The 14367-nt window shown below is 33.7% G+C and overlaps 1 protein-coding gene across 1 annotated transcript in view; it reads right to left on the reverse strand.

Moving 5' to 3' along the window:
- Tsp5D (Tetraspanin 5D) overlaps nt 1-13484 on the reverse strand; it is a 93472-nt gene extending 79988 nt beyond the window's left edge. The window contains exon 1 of the mRNA XM_089640165.1: nt 13189-13484. The gene's annotated coding sequence lies outside the window, so the exon portion shown is untranslated. The remainder of the gene's footprint in view (nt 1-13188) is intronic.
- Nucleotides 13485-14367: the final 883 nt, after the last annotated feature.

Genomic DNA, 14367 nt, shown 5'->3' on the forward strand with positions numbered 1-14367 from the left:
GTATATATCATTGCATGTCATTGTGTTACATCTGTCAATGTACTTGTTGTATATAACTTCATTTGAAAAGTATTTTGGTTGTTTATTATGTCATGTATAAATATCATCGCTTTCAAGGTCAGCATCATTAGATCAAATATTGGCTGACCAATGATAGCCAATTTAGCTACTTTTAAAATACAAAATATTTAAAAAAAATATTAAAAATACATTAAAATTACCGCCTGAACGAGTTGGTAAGATTCAATGAAAAAATAGGTTAGAGTTAAATAGTGATGCTAACAATTTTAGAAAACGATAACCGCCCTTTTTTATTAGTTAGATCGAATATACGAGATAGGAAGGAGAACATTTTGAAATCCATCTATATTTAAAATACTGATACGTACGGTGTGAAAGGGTTAAGTGCCAGAAATATAGACGAAGTAATACGCCAACAAATTTATCTAAAGAGTCAAAATAATTAGCTCTTGCTGTTATTTTCTTCTTCATATTTCGTAACCGTTGGTATTTTAGATTTTAAACAATACTACGATTATAACATCGTGGCGTAAATATTTTTGTACCATTGTTATTTTTTTTAAATTTGATTCATAATGGACAGTACAATATAAATAAGATTCCGTATTTGTAGAAGATACAGGTAGGTACCTAATCAAGAAAGTCTGAGGAACTTATTTTATATATACCTGCATGACAAGTAGTATATTTTTGTATGAATTCTTAAAACTGTTTTTTTGTTTTTAATTTCTTATTTCTGTAATATATATAAACCCGAGTAAGTATATAGAAAAATATGTAAAAAATGTATAGTATACATTTAATAATTGGTCGCACGTTCCAGAGCGTTAGAGAAAAGGCTTTAGCCCTGTTTGGTGACCAGATTTGAATAGCCAGGCACTCCCCCAGCATCCTATTCCCCATCTCCCTTCAGCCTCACTGAGAAAAATGAGTATTGCTAATTTATTAAGAATCTCCTCAAACTATTGGTAATCCGGTTAAAAACGGAATTGCAGGCCGTTTCCTGACAAACTTCCTAATATATCGAAACACGTTTTCATGCGACTGTATTTACCTTGATAATACATAAAACGAAATGCGAAAATATTATGATTTTTACGAACACGTGTTCCGACATCGTGATAATGGTTCCATAATAACTCAACATATAACATAACACAGTGACAATTCAACACACTTTTAAAAAGTGTAAAGTCATTAGAAACGATGAAAAAATTTTTTTTAACCTAACCTAACCTACATAACCCAGTTAATAAAGTTTTTGTTTCATCACTTTCCATGACTTTATATAACTTTTTAAAGATGTGATGAATTATCATTGTGATGATTTATCGGGTCACCCGTGATAATACATATGTATTTTACTAAAAGTTTATCAATTCATTCTTTAAGGAGCTGCAATCCCGTTTTTTACCGGATTACGAATAATTTGAAGACATTCTTAAATTAGCAAAAGACATTTTTCTCCGTGCTCGCAACACGCGCTCATCGGTGATGCTATAGTCCCACACGGCACCGAGCAGTTGGGACTCTTGTGCGGCATTCATAATAAATCATAATAGACTAGAGTAGATAAAAAATATTTTTTGGTGATCACAAATACAAAAAAATAAGATTTGGATAATTGTTACGGCAAGTCCCTGATTTGAACGCTTTATCCTATGTAGTTGATATTTGTCTAAGTAAAATAAACGATAATTCTGAAGGATTCCATAAATATTTATTATATTTTGCAATGAATAATAAACCTTAGATTCGCATTTTTATAGGAAAGAATAATAATGATTTATGATTTTAATATTTTATAATGCATTGTTTGTTTATTCGATAACATCCATGTTTACCTCTTCCCGCCTTGTCTCTAAGGTAAACTATTTTTCTACAGATCTAAACATGCTAAAAATGGATCTTACCACGCACAGACTCTTGAATTTGCTGGACCAGAGAGACGAGGTATTTTAAAAATACATTGTTGGTTATCAACACGTTACTCTATACTAGTCCCATCGAGAAATCGTACGTGACATCGTCCGAACGAGCTCTAATCTTTCACTAACCTTGTATACTTATTTTTTCTCGCCAAAACAACATAAAAAAATCTTTTTAGAACTGAAATTTTATGGCACACTATGGAACGGGTTGTTTTAGAGAATTTGAACAATTCAGCAAATTTCAAAGTTGATTTTCAAGTTCTGTGAAGGTTCTATTCAATTTCTGTAATTATTTCAGTTTTGTGAAACCCCTGGCTAATAATGATATAATAATAAAACTTGAATAAAACCTTCACAGAACTTGAAAATCAACTTTGACATTGAATGAATTTATTCAAATTCCGTGAAACAACCCGTCGTAACATTTAAATTGAGACAAAATCACTAAAAAGAAAAAACCATAGTAAACGTACCCCAATTTTGTTTTATTTTATTTTTATTTATTTTTTTACAATATACATACAAGTAATTATTACATATTAGCTTTTCGTAAATATTTTAGTCACTATAACAAAACTACCGTAAAATTCATTTTTTTTATTATTTGTTTTAATATAAGCCCGAGAAAAGTTCAGGTTGAGCCGAAACCGGTTGTTTTTAAATATTTATGATATTTATATAATAAAGTGGTATTGAAACGAAGTTATTTTAGTTTAATTAGTATAAAAAATGTTATATCAACGAGGATCTTTATTTTCTCTCTATCAACAAAAACCGATAATCAGTTTCCATAAAATAATTAATTGAAGTCCATTTCAAATTGAAAGCTGGTACCAGCATCTGATCGCTGAACTTGGCATACTTTACAACAGGGGTGATCAAATGGTCGATCGCAATCGACCTTTCTATCACGGGGCATTTTAAAGTAGATCGCGGTCACTATTTCATTAAAAACGAAAAAACTGATTTAAAATCCAGTTAACGTTCGTTAGTTTTCCACTTCCACTAAAAGCCGCCGGCAAAGTTAATTGTGTCAAGCTGTAGTTGATCAATCTAAAAGTCAACTCTCAAGAGCATGAGTTTGGACACCCCTGTTTTACAGGTTTAAAGTTACTGAGGTAGAAAATTAATTACAAATGAACTCGAACAAACTCGGTAATTATAATAATTCGAGACGACACAAGAAGTGATCATGCGAAACAGAGACACGGCCATAGATCGATGACACCAATCTAATGACTGTCCGAATGGATCAGTGTTTCCCAAACTTATTTGGTTCTTCGCCCCCTATTCAAGATATTTTTCTTCAACGCCCCCCTCCTTCCCCCAAGATGATATAATATGACAAAACAATGACATCTAAAAATGTGCACCAGGTCAAGCGATAAGAACTCTGATTTCTGTGATCCACTTTTATATCGTCAGTGTGCCAAGAAATCCACTTCGATTTTTACTATTTTTTGTTGGGAAGTAAGAGCTTCATAGATGCACGCACGGATGTCAGTGCATAGAGCTTGCGTGGAAGTCCGCAAGATGGAGCCAGTGGCCAGTAGTCGCCAGGGCCAGTGGGAAGGCTCTCAGAGAAACTTACTGTTTCAGATTCCAATTAGCCAGCTTCTAGTTAGGTCGACTATCGTGTCACCATTACAATACGTGGAGTATTAATAAATCCCTGATTAATCTAAAAGAACCAATTAATTATAAACTCCTTCCAAGACGAGTTGGAGAACTGTCTGTACGAACACAACACATTAGAAGTACTTTTTTTGTAAAATATTATTTGGTAAAGTGAGCCTCAACCCGTGTTATTGCCAGATTTGCTATTAGATCAACGCACTTGACTGCATTGTATGGTATTTTGAACCTTAAAAATGTTCCCGGCATACTAAAATACGCTTTATTTGCTCGGCAAGGAAATAAAGTATCTCAATATTTATATAGTTTGTCGTTTAATTTTTGTGAAATGTCATAAATCCGATTTTCAAAAGTCAAAGTACTGTATTTATTTTCAGGAACGCCTCATATGACCTATGTTTATTGTGAAGAATTCTTATTTAGCTATAAAATATAATAAGTCTTAACAAAACATAAGTATTTCTTCATTATACTATATATTTTTATAACATTAAAAAAATATATGTTACATAAAATTGGCTATGCTGGGGAAACTGCATAGGGTAGATATGTATTTTTTTTATAAATATATAAACACATTATCTGGTAAGACAGTGCAATTTATAAACACACCATTTTGCAAAAACAGAAAATTTATTACGAAAATAGTGTCAGCCGGCCTATGGATTGCGATTGGCATTTTACCCCTGGCATTCTATGGTTTAAGGACCCCTGTTATGCATTATGACTGTTTTTTCCTCTTTATAAATATTTATATAGATATTTTACACACCTTGAATAATTACACGATTATTCACCTCACGACAGGTACCATTAATTTATTGATAAAAATATAAGAAAACTCTAAATAAAATTCATCTATAAACGTTTTAAAATTTCAGGCCACCACCGCCCCCCCCCCCCCTGAATTTCTGGAATTGAGAATCACTGGAAAAGATCTAAGATTATTATGAATTAAGGTTCATTTCCTGCTGCCCATATCGCTGCAGATGAGTGCCCCGGAGTCTGTATTCTCCCATCTACCTCCATCTTGTCTCATCTTCTGCAGATAAGTTAGACATGAGATTTAACTGGAAATGATATATGCGGATATCAATGCCGAGGCCGTGGGAATGTAGTTAGTTTATACTGAAATAGTATCATTACATATTATTCAAGCTGAGAGAAGCTTTCACGAAGATATTCGGGGCGATATAATATGAACCTGTCAATTGTATTAGACCTAGACACCCATAATTCGAAATTTTTGGGATAGTTAATAATATTTTTTGGACTCCACTGTAAGATTAATAATTTCATACACACGATATGCATAGGACATAAACGGCGAGTTTGAAAGTTGACGCGATACCTCAGTGAATAGTATTTAAAATGCAAGCACATAATAATATTTCCATATCAGGTAACAGCGGATATTACTTATTTTTATTAAATTATTACTTACTAGCTAATGCGCACTCAGGGTTATGAATGGTTTGGAGCAAAGTTTTGAGTCTCTAAACACTCCCGGCACTAATAAGAACATGCCGTGAAATATTCTGCGAAATCGGTAGAGTAGTTTTTGAATCTATAACTTTGGAAATCCATCACTCATATGGTAATCCGGTGAAAAACGGGATTGCAGCCCCTTAACGATAAAATTGATAGGTTTCCTGATAATCTTTTAGTAAAATACGTACCTATGTATTATCACGAGGTTGGAACACGTGTTCATAAAATTCCTAACATTTTTCCCATTTCGTCATCATATATTATTATCAAGACAAATACACGTGTTCCGATAAATTGAAATTTTACTAAAAGTTTATTAGGAAACGGCCTGCAATCCCGTTAACAGAATTAATAATAATTTGAATAGATTTTCAATAAATTAGTAAAACTCATTTGTCTCCGTTTACTGGGTACCCCCATTTGACTACATATTTATTGACTATTGTGTAAATTACGCATTAAGGAATATAATTTATTACTCGTTTATTGAATTCTATGGTCAGATGAAATTTGTGTTAAATGATGTTTCGATTAAGGTTAACGAATGATTGTCGTTCTATGAAAATTTTCTTCTGTGGTAAATGTTAACAAATACAACAAACACAGGAAATTATTGAAAAGGCGGGAAAAGAGAGTTTGATATTTATGAAAATAGCTAATTAATAACAAATAATACTATCATTAAAAAAAAAAACAAACAAAAAGATCTCGTTGTATATTTGTTCAACGGGATGTTTTTTTTCTGCCAGAAAGAATTGGACAACGCTGTTTTATTTGCGCTCGATGTTTTCATGGGAATGAAGAAAAAAGTACTAATTAGTTGTCACCGATACCATGCAGTTATCATTTATAATTTCAACTATAATAAAGCAGAAAACTCGTTTGTTTCTCAAGTAGCAAAGCACAGTTGAACGGTGATTTCTGGCGTAACCGTGTCTGGAATTTCTAGGTCAACGAAGGACCAAGGCACCGAGGTAAGGTCAGAATGCTTACAGATCACAGACATATCAACAGAGATGTGCAAAATGGGTACCCAAAACCATTTGAAATGCAAAATGGAAATGGGTCAAAACTTTTCCATTTGAAAATGCAAAATGCAAAATGGTTTTTAGAAAAGCATTTCAAATGCAAAATGCAAAATACCTATTTTCAAAATGCATTGAAAATGCAAAATGGTTTCTCAGGTCAAACAATTAAAATAATTATAGAATTATTAAACAATTTTGTCATTTAATAATGGACATCAATGTAGAACAAACATATTACATGATGGTAAATCCAAAAACACCACGACTACAGATTGTGAAACCACAAAAAATTTGCGCGGGACTAATGTTGCCAACGTAAAAACATAGAAACTGCTATCTAACATTTAATATTACAGCGTCATGGCCATGTTCAGTATTTGAATCAGTATTTTTTGTAATGGTATCACTCAATTGCCAGGGCTCCTACCAGGGAGAAAACTTAACAAATGTAAATTATCTCTCATAGCGAGGTTGAGGACTGACTGATATTTGGGGCTTATGAAAAAAAGATGAGTGGAGAAAGTAGGAAGAATGTTGCAAAAAAGCATTTCAAATGGAAAATGCATTGAGAAAAGCATTTAAAATGCAAAATGCAAAATGGTTTTTAGAAAAGCATTTAAAATGCAAAATGGAAAATACCCATTCTGCATTTTGCATTTCCATTTGAAATGGATTTATTTGAAATAAAGCACATCTCTGCATATGAATATATAGACTAGAAATTAAAGGTGAGGGGTAAAATCAACTGTTGAAGAACGAAGGGGGTAAAGCTGACTGTGATTCGTCAATAAATCAATCTGACAGTATACACGGTGTCCGGAAACTCGTAGTACAAGCGGGAAACTGGAGAATCTACACCACATGGGGAACCCAAAAAAACATAAAGTTTTTTGATTTGAGCATTTTCAAAAAAAAAAAAAAAACCAAAAAAAAAAATTTTCGGCTATTTTAGGGTTAAAGTTTTTTCTGGTGTTTAGGGTTGAATAACAGATGTTTTAACCCTGCAGAGCAGAAATATTTTATGATTACACCGGGTTAAATGAAGGGTGATTTCAAAATAATGCTTCAAATCCGAGTTTCTTCATTTGTTTTACTTTCAAATAGTTTTAATTAGTTGGGTACTTTGATCTTTAGTAATAATTTATAAGAATTTGATTAAAAAAAAAAAAATCAACTTCAAACTCGATTTACTCGATAACGAAAGCTCAAATAAAAAAAATATATACTACAAAATCGACTCCAAATGTGATGTAGATTCACCAGTTTCCCGCTTGTACTACGAGTTTCCGGACACCCTGTATAGGCATCTCGCATTATAATATCACCATTTAGTTCTTAAAAGTAAAATCTGCTTTTGAATGAATAGACATTTTTACATGGGAGCGCAAATTACTCGCCACGTTATGAACAAATTTGCGAAGTCCAAATTCGGCAAAAAAAATTTTCTTCTATTTTCAGAGTCGAATATTTTGTTTACGTATTTAGTTAAGACACTTTTATAAGTGTTCATAATTTACTTCCCAGTAACAACGATGCGCACACTTGAGAATCGCTACATTCGACCAATGTTGGCTCGATGTGATAGTATATGTTTCTACAACTGATTCATATTATACGACGTGAATAAGCTTAAAATGATGCTTACATATGGAATGTAATACGACAATTGAGTTTATTCTCTTTTTCACATCTATTTTTACAAGTTTTCATATCACAAGCCACTATTTTGCCGTGTTATTTCATAAAATGCCTCGACCATAGCTCGACGCTAGTTCGAACAAGAATGATGACGTCACATTCTCAAGATTCACGGGAAGCCATACGCGAGATCAGCCGGCTCCAATGGAACCGGTATGGGGAGTGGGGAATAATACGCTTTTAATCACTTAGGGCAGGTCTACTAATATTCATATGTCTATGTTACAGATATTTTTTTTTTAATTTCGAAAAGAATATGATCTTACTGTTCTAAGGTCACAAATATTAAATAAATACAAATACTTTAAAAAAAATACTACCGGTACATACTGAATACGCAAGAAAAGAGATTAAAAATAAATAAAACAAATTCCATCAAAAATCAGGCATTGAAAAAAATTGTGTATTATGTCATTGATTGAGGCATTCCAGTGGGGAAAAAAACCATGACATTAAAATAATCTTTTCTAAATATTAAAAAACAAAGTCGATATCAGCGTCTGTCTGTTTGTGCGCTTAGTTCTTCTAAACCACGCAACGGATTTTTATAGGGTTTTCACTATCTTTTAGAGAATTTCTTCCTCAAGGCTTATATATATAGAATATGCTAATTATATTTATAGAAAGTAGAGAAAAGTCAAGCAACGCCGGGTCCCTACACGTTGCTAGTAATTCACAATAGAAGGAAAACAACTACCACTGGCGATTCCGAATATATAAAATTTATTGTATTTAATTTATTATTATTTAAAAATACTAAATGCTCCGGTTTGACTCTTCATGACGTCATTCGAATCCTATCGAGAACCAATCGCAGAGAGATTCACAACTATGTGACGTCATCTGATGCGAATTCTCTAGACACTGAAAATTTAACGTGTTTTTGAGAGTATAAAAAATCTAACTTAAAACATTGATTTAAAGATTTGATTTAAATTGTGAATATTGTTTAAAATGGATTTCCTCGTGGCTGCAAATGTATTATGTTGTTATAAGGAATAATATTATTCAAGCTGCAGGTGACTATTAGCGTCGTAATGCGATGCAAGCCGTTCGGCCGACAATGTATAATGTTTTTATTTATTCTGACATTAAATGCTCCAGTCTGCGGGCCTCATTAAGAATTACGTCATGGCGCTTTATCTCAATTGATGTATTATAGTGTTGCATCAAGCCTGCGTTGACAGTCTATTTATTGCGCGTCGTTCTGCAAAAATTCAGCCAAATAAATGTAGAAATAAAGCATTTCGTCGCATTAATTCGTAGACTGCGTAACTCCAAATTTTTCGAAAATACGTTTTTAATGCCATCTGGTGTTAAAATTAGACCCGCATCGACTAGTAAAACTCGAAAATTAAAAAAAAAATTAACCTTTTAGATAAACACAAATAAGAAAACTGCGTAAAATTATGGTGCCATTTTTACTCGCGAATACTTCGTAATTCGTAACTCCTTAATTCAGTATTGGCCGGTGAGCCGTGCACGCTTGTTGTGTTTTTGACTGAGGAAATTTATTTACGGTGTAAAAGTTTTACCGTGAAATTAACTGAGATAAGTTGATTAATCAATTTTGAACATTTTATAACCTTAATTTTAATTGTGAAGTCACGAATAGTGTTTTGTATCTGTAGTCTAAACTGACGTCTTCTGCACCGTGTGACGCTCTGCCGTAGCTCTCTTGTTTTATGTGCCTCTGCGGTTTCGTAAATACCTAATAGGTCCTTGTTCTGTGATTATTTCTTCTTCAAGGTCACCATCTCTTTGCAAGTGGATCTCCTCCTGATGCATATCCGGATCCGGTTCTTCACTGTCCTCTTCAAACAAACCCAAAATATTTACGGTGGAACGTGCGGCAATTCCATCTCGTCTCTCCTCAGACACAGTCCGTTCTCTGTCAGGCATCTTCCGCGGGTCAAGCACATGTCTTGGTATGCCATCTACTTCGATGTTGTTGACTGAAGTAAGTCCTGTCACCCTTCCATGCACGATGTGCATCTCCCATCTACTGGTTTAACCGCAAGAAGATCGCCCACTTAGAGCTCAGTCAATACTTCATCTTCTATATTCACTTGCGCAGAAGGGTGTCTCCACGAGTGTGAAGTGTGAACTATACTAGACAGCGCAATACCGTGATCATCCTGACTTTTTGCAGCCAAAGATTGTACCGAAACACTGCCTGCAGGGGATCGCTTCCACTTCTGGCTGCAGTTCTCTTTATTGTTTGATGATGTCGTTCAACTATACCGTTTCCAGCTGGTCGGTATGCCGCGCAAAATCTTTGACGAACATTCTATCTCTTACACTTATCTGTAACACTGTAGGAACAAAATGCAGTACCATTGTCCATGAGAACTACTTTGGGCGGGCCTCTTTCCCGAAACACTTCTTCCAAATGTCTGATAATCGAAGCTGCATTATCTGACTCGATTTCCCGCCACACGGCAAATCTACTTGGACCGCAATCGATAAATGTGAGTAAACATTTCCTACCGAAATGAGTAACATCCTCTGCCAAGCGACTCCAGGTTGTCACAACATTAAGATTACCCGCTTCATGGGATGATGGTGGAGGGTCAATTGTCCTGCATTGTACGCAGGAACGCACGCATCTATCGACGTCCTTTCTTCTCGCCTCGGGATCGACCAGCCGGGCAAGATGAAGCGTTCACTTTACTCCAAAGTGATGCTGAGCATGAAGAGTTTCTACGCTTAAAGCACATGTTTGCTCACCAGTTCCGCTTTCAAGTCTCTCCCACCTATCTTCACACTCTGAGGAGTCTCTTTCACAACGTTTCCTGTCATGGCTACTCTTTGCCCGGGTCTTGCAAACCCTAATAAGTACATCAGTTTTATTTCTACAGGACAACAAGGGTGATCGACAATGTCAGATCAAATTCTTCTACAATCTCCTTCATCAACTCCAAGCGTCACTTAACGATCATCTCTGACACGACTACTCCCGGTCAGTGTAGATCTCACCCAGCACAAAACCGTCGCCGAATCTGTAATGATCTCCAGAGTTTGAAGATTTCACTTGAGAGTCAGATTTAATCCCTTAAGGAAGGAAAAGTACCAGCATTTACAAGACTTAAAACAGACATTAGAAAAGGATTACCACTCCTTTAACGATAACCTTCCGCATCATTAAAATCATTAAAATGCATCTAAATAGACTGCCTCGACATACACATACATTGTTGTGTTTTATTTTGTAAATGTAAAATTCCTATATCCCAAATTTTCCGCTAGGTTGTTCATAAAACTGTTCGCAGAAAAGTATGTATCTTTTGTAAAATGCGTATCTCCATTCTCGGTTTTTACGTAAACTTCCTAATTCCGATTTGAAATAGAAAGCCTTAACTTACAAAAGTTTAATGATTGAAAATAAATTTCCAAATATATTATATGTTCGAAACATAAATAAAAAGAATAAGCCGTCTTTCATTTTTTTTCACTACGAGGTTTTTTGTGCCTCCTGCAAAATTTTACATTTGGGAGTTACGCATTCTACGAATTAATGCGACGATTTATTGTATGAACTAAAAGAGAGGAGACAACAGAACTCTCAGCGGCAAGACAATGAGTATGTTTATTGCAAATTGCAGAAATATTATTGGAAAACGAGATGAACAAAAAGATCATCCAAAACATAATATTGAAATAACAATTATGAAATAACTTATTTAAACAACATCCACCGTAAGTTACTACTTAAACAATCTGTTAAGGCGATGCACTACGTCGGGTAATATTCTAAATTGAGCCGCTATCAATAACAACCCTTACGTAGATGGCGATAAGGTTTAAATTCCCGCTTGACACCATCCGCCTGTTTAGATTTATGCAAGAAAAAAACATGGCCAAAAAGTGCCTTTTATTTTATTTTGTGGATGTTCAGGCATAAATATTTTTTTTTCGATTATTTTATAAATAACTTAATTTGCCACATTGTACAATAAAATCATAACCGAAAATGGGTTCGTAAGTAGGAGATTTTGAACTTTAAAGCAGTTTTCATAGGCCTTTACATTATTTTTTTCTGGGCTTATAAAAAGACTTATCTAAAAAATACTCGATTATTTCAAAGGTCAAGATGTATTCTACTCGCAGTATTTAATTAAAGCATCTGAAACATTTCTAGGCGACCAAATTTTCAAACCAAAAACACATGATTTTGCATTACTACGTATGGCATCGCCTTAAATGTTTATATCGTAGATGATTTGTGCAGTCGAGGGAGTCACTTTAGTATAAATTGCCGAAATTGGGGATACAAATGAAAAAAAAACAATGTTTGTTAGTTCTTGGCCACCTGCACGCACAGATAACTTTGTAGATCTGAAAAAAATTTGTCCATCAAATAAACGACCATAAAAAAATAATAAACAAAAATTTTTTTAGGACAATTATTTAGTCAACGCCTTTTTACATATTTTTTAATTCAACATTATATTTTTCATACCTAACCTAAGCTACATAACAGTTAGATTCATTACACGTAAAATCAAATATTATTGTGATGAGAAAATTGGGTGTATTCTGTAAAACACATTTTTATCGCGAAATATACATATTTTGCAGAATCGAACTAAGCAGCTCTGTAAACCACGAATAGTACATTTTGTTTCTAAAATAAAATATAAGCAAAAATAACACAAAATATTAAAAGATTTTTTAGAGTGTGAAATTGTACTTATGATTTAGGCAGATAAAAATTTAAATTAACTCAATAACACAAAACTAACGAAAATACTTATGATTTAGGCAGATAAAACTTTAAATAAACTCAATAACATAAAACTAACGAAAATTTAGGCAGATAAAACTTTAAATTAACTCAATAACACAAAACTAACGAAAATACTTATGATATAGGCAGATGAAACTTTAAATTAACTCAATAACACAAAACTAACGAAAATACTTATGATATAGGCAGATAAAACTTTAAATTTACTCAATAACAACAAACTAACGAAAATATTAATAAAATTCTGAAAGGTAAAGAATTATGAAATTGAATTAGATTTAGATACGCACGGTGCTTTTTGAATTCTTGGATATTACATACTAAAAATGTAAAATAGGTAGGTATGTCTATGTGTAGACAAGACAGTGTTTACACACATGTCCACTTCTTTTTCGTTACAGAACTTATCGGAATCTTACAGGTTTTACGATAAGGCGAAACATTTTTTGTAAACAGACTGCAGTTAACGGTAAATCGAAAAGAACCGGATAAAATAAACACAATAATAACGAAGTTTTAAAATAATTACGATGTTAATAACATGCTTCAATATAATATATAGGTACAGAAGAAAATTAATGAGTTGTAGTTATAAAAATAACACACTCAAAACAGTGATAAAAATCATACATACTTTTCAACGCGCGTAGATTCGGTAACGACAATCCAAAACCACTTGGAACTTCGTAAAACTTTATTTATACACCTCACAAGTGGTCACTGACACACGAGACAAATTAAAGAAGAACTACTGCCCGCCAGTGATGACGTTATGTCACCCACTCTATCATGTAAGTTATGAGATACTTCGAGCAGAGATTTCGAGAGCAACATCCGAGAGAATGGACCACTGTTAGCTGCGCGACGCACGACCGTAGAACGCCGGTTCCGAACAGAATCTGAAATCTGAAGTCTGAAGTTCTGACGGGCGGGCGTTTTGACAAATACCCAGTGATATCTACCTAAGTACTATGGTACTAACTACCTAGCATAATAGTAGGTACGTTCTCCGGCCAGCCACGAAGAGGTATAAAGTATAAAGAAGTATGGACGTATGGCTGTTAACAAACAAAACAACTTATGTGGGACGCTTTACAGAGCTGCGGCACTCAAGTTTTTTTTTTGTTTTTAAGTTTTTGGTAGCAGTTTTTAAGCAGGCGGTTATTGAGTAATGTCTTTTGTGGATTTGTCGCGTATGCTTCTGAGGTATTATTATTTTTTTAATTAAAAAGTCGCGTTCTTCTATAATAATGTCCACATGGGTCCAGAAATCCTAAAATATATCATTTTAGGATTTCTTTTTATAAAATCCATTGGATGTGCAAGACATAGGCACTAATTGTATTCTTCAACAACTTTTGCAACATTTTTTAATAATGATAAATACCAGTTTAAAAGTATAAAAAAAAGTTGTACTAAATTAAATTTTAGATGTTTTGAAATATTATTTTTTTTGGTCGACAAAGATAACATCTAAGGCCAATCAAAATTGGAGAGTAGCTACATTTTTTGCGTAAATTAACTGCAGTAAATTTTTAAGTATAATGTGATTCAATTTTAGAAAAAATCCGTGTGTCACCAATACAATGCATTGTCATCGACAACTTCTTCTTGAGTCTTCCTGCCGAGTTTCAACTCGATCGGATTTTGGGAAGTGGGTAAATTTCCAATTCTAAGATTGCATTTATTTATTCAATCAAGAAAACTAGGTCTCAATAGACGTTGTAGACGACAGAGATCCGGGGTTCGATTCCCAGTTGACCAGAATACACAGAAATATTTTATATTATATTGTATGTCTGTGTATTGTTCT

Source organism: Hesperophylax consimilis, chromosome 15, assembly GCF_061612785.1.
Source record: "Hesperophylax consimilis isolate HC1 chromosome 15, BYU_Hcon_1.0, whole genome shotgun sequence".
NCBI classification, from domain to species: domain Eukaryota; kingdom Metazoa; phylum Arthropoda; class Insecta; order Trichoptera; family Limnephilidae; genus Hesperophylax; species Hesperophylax consimilis.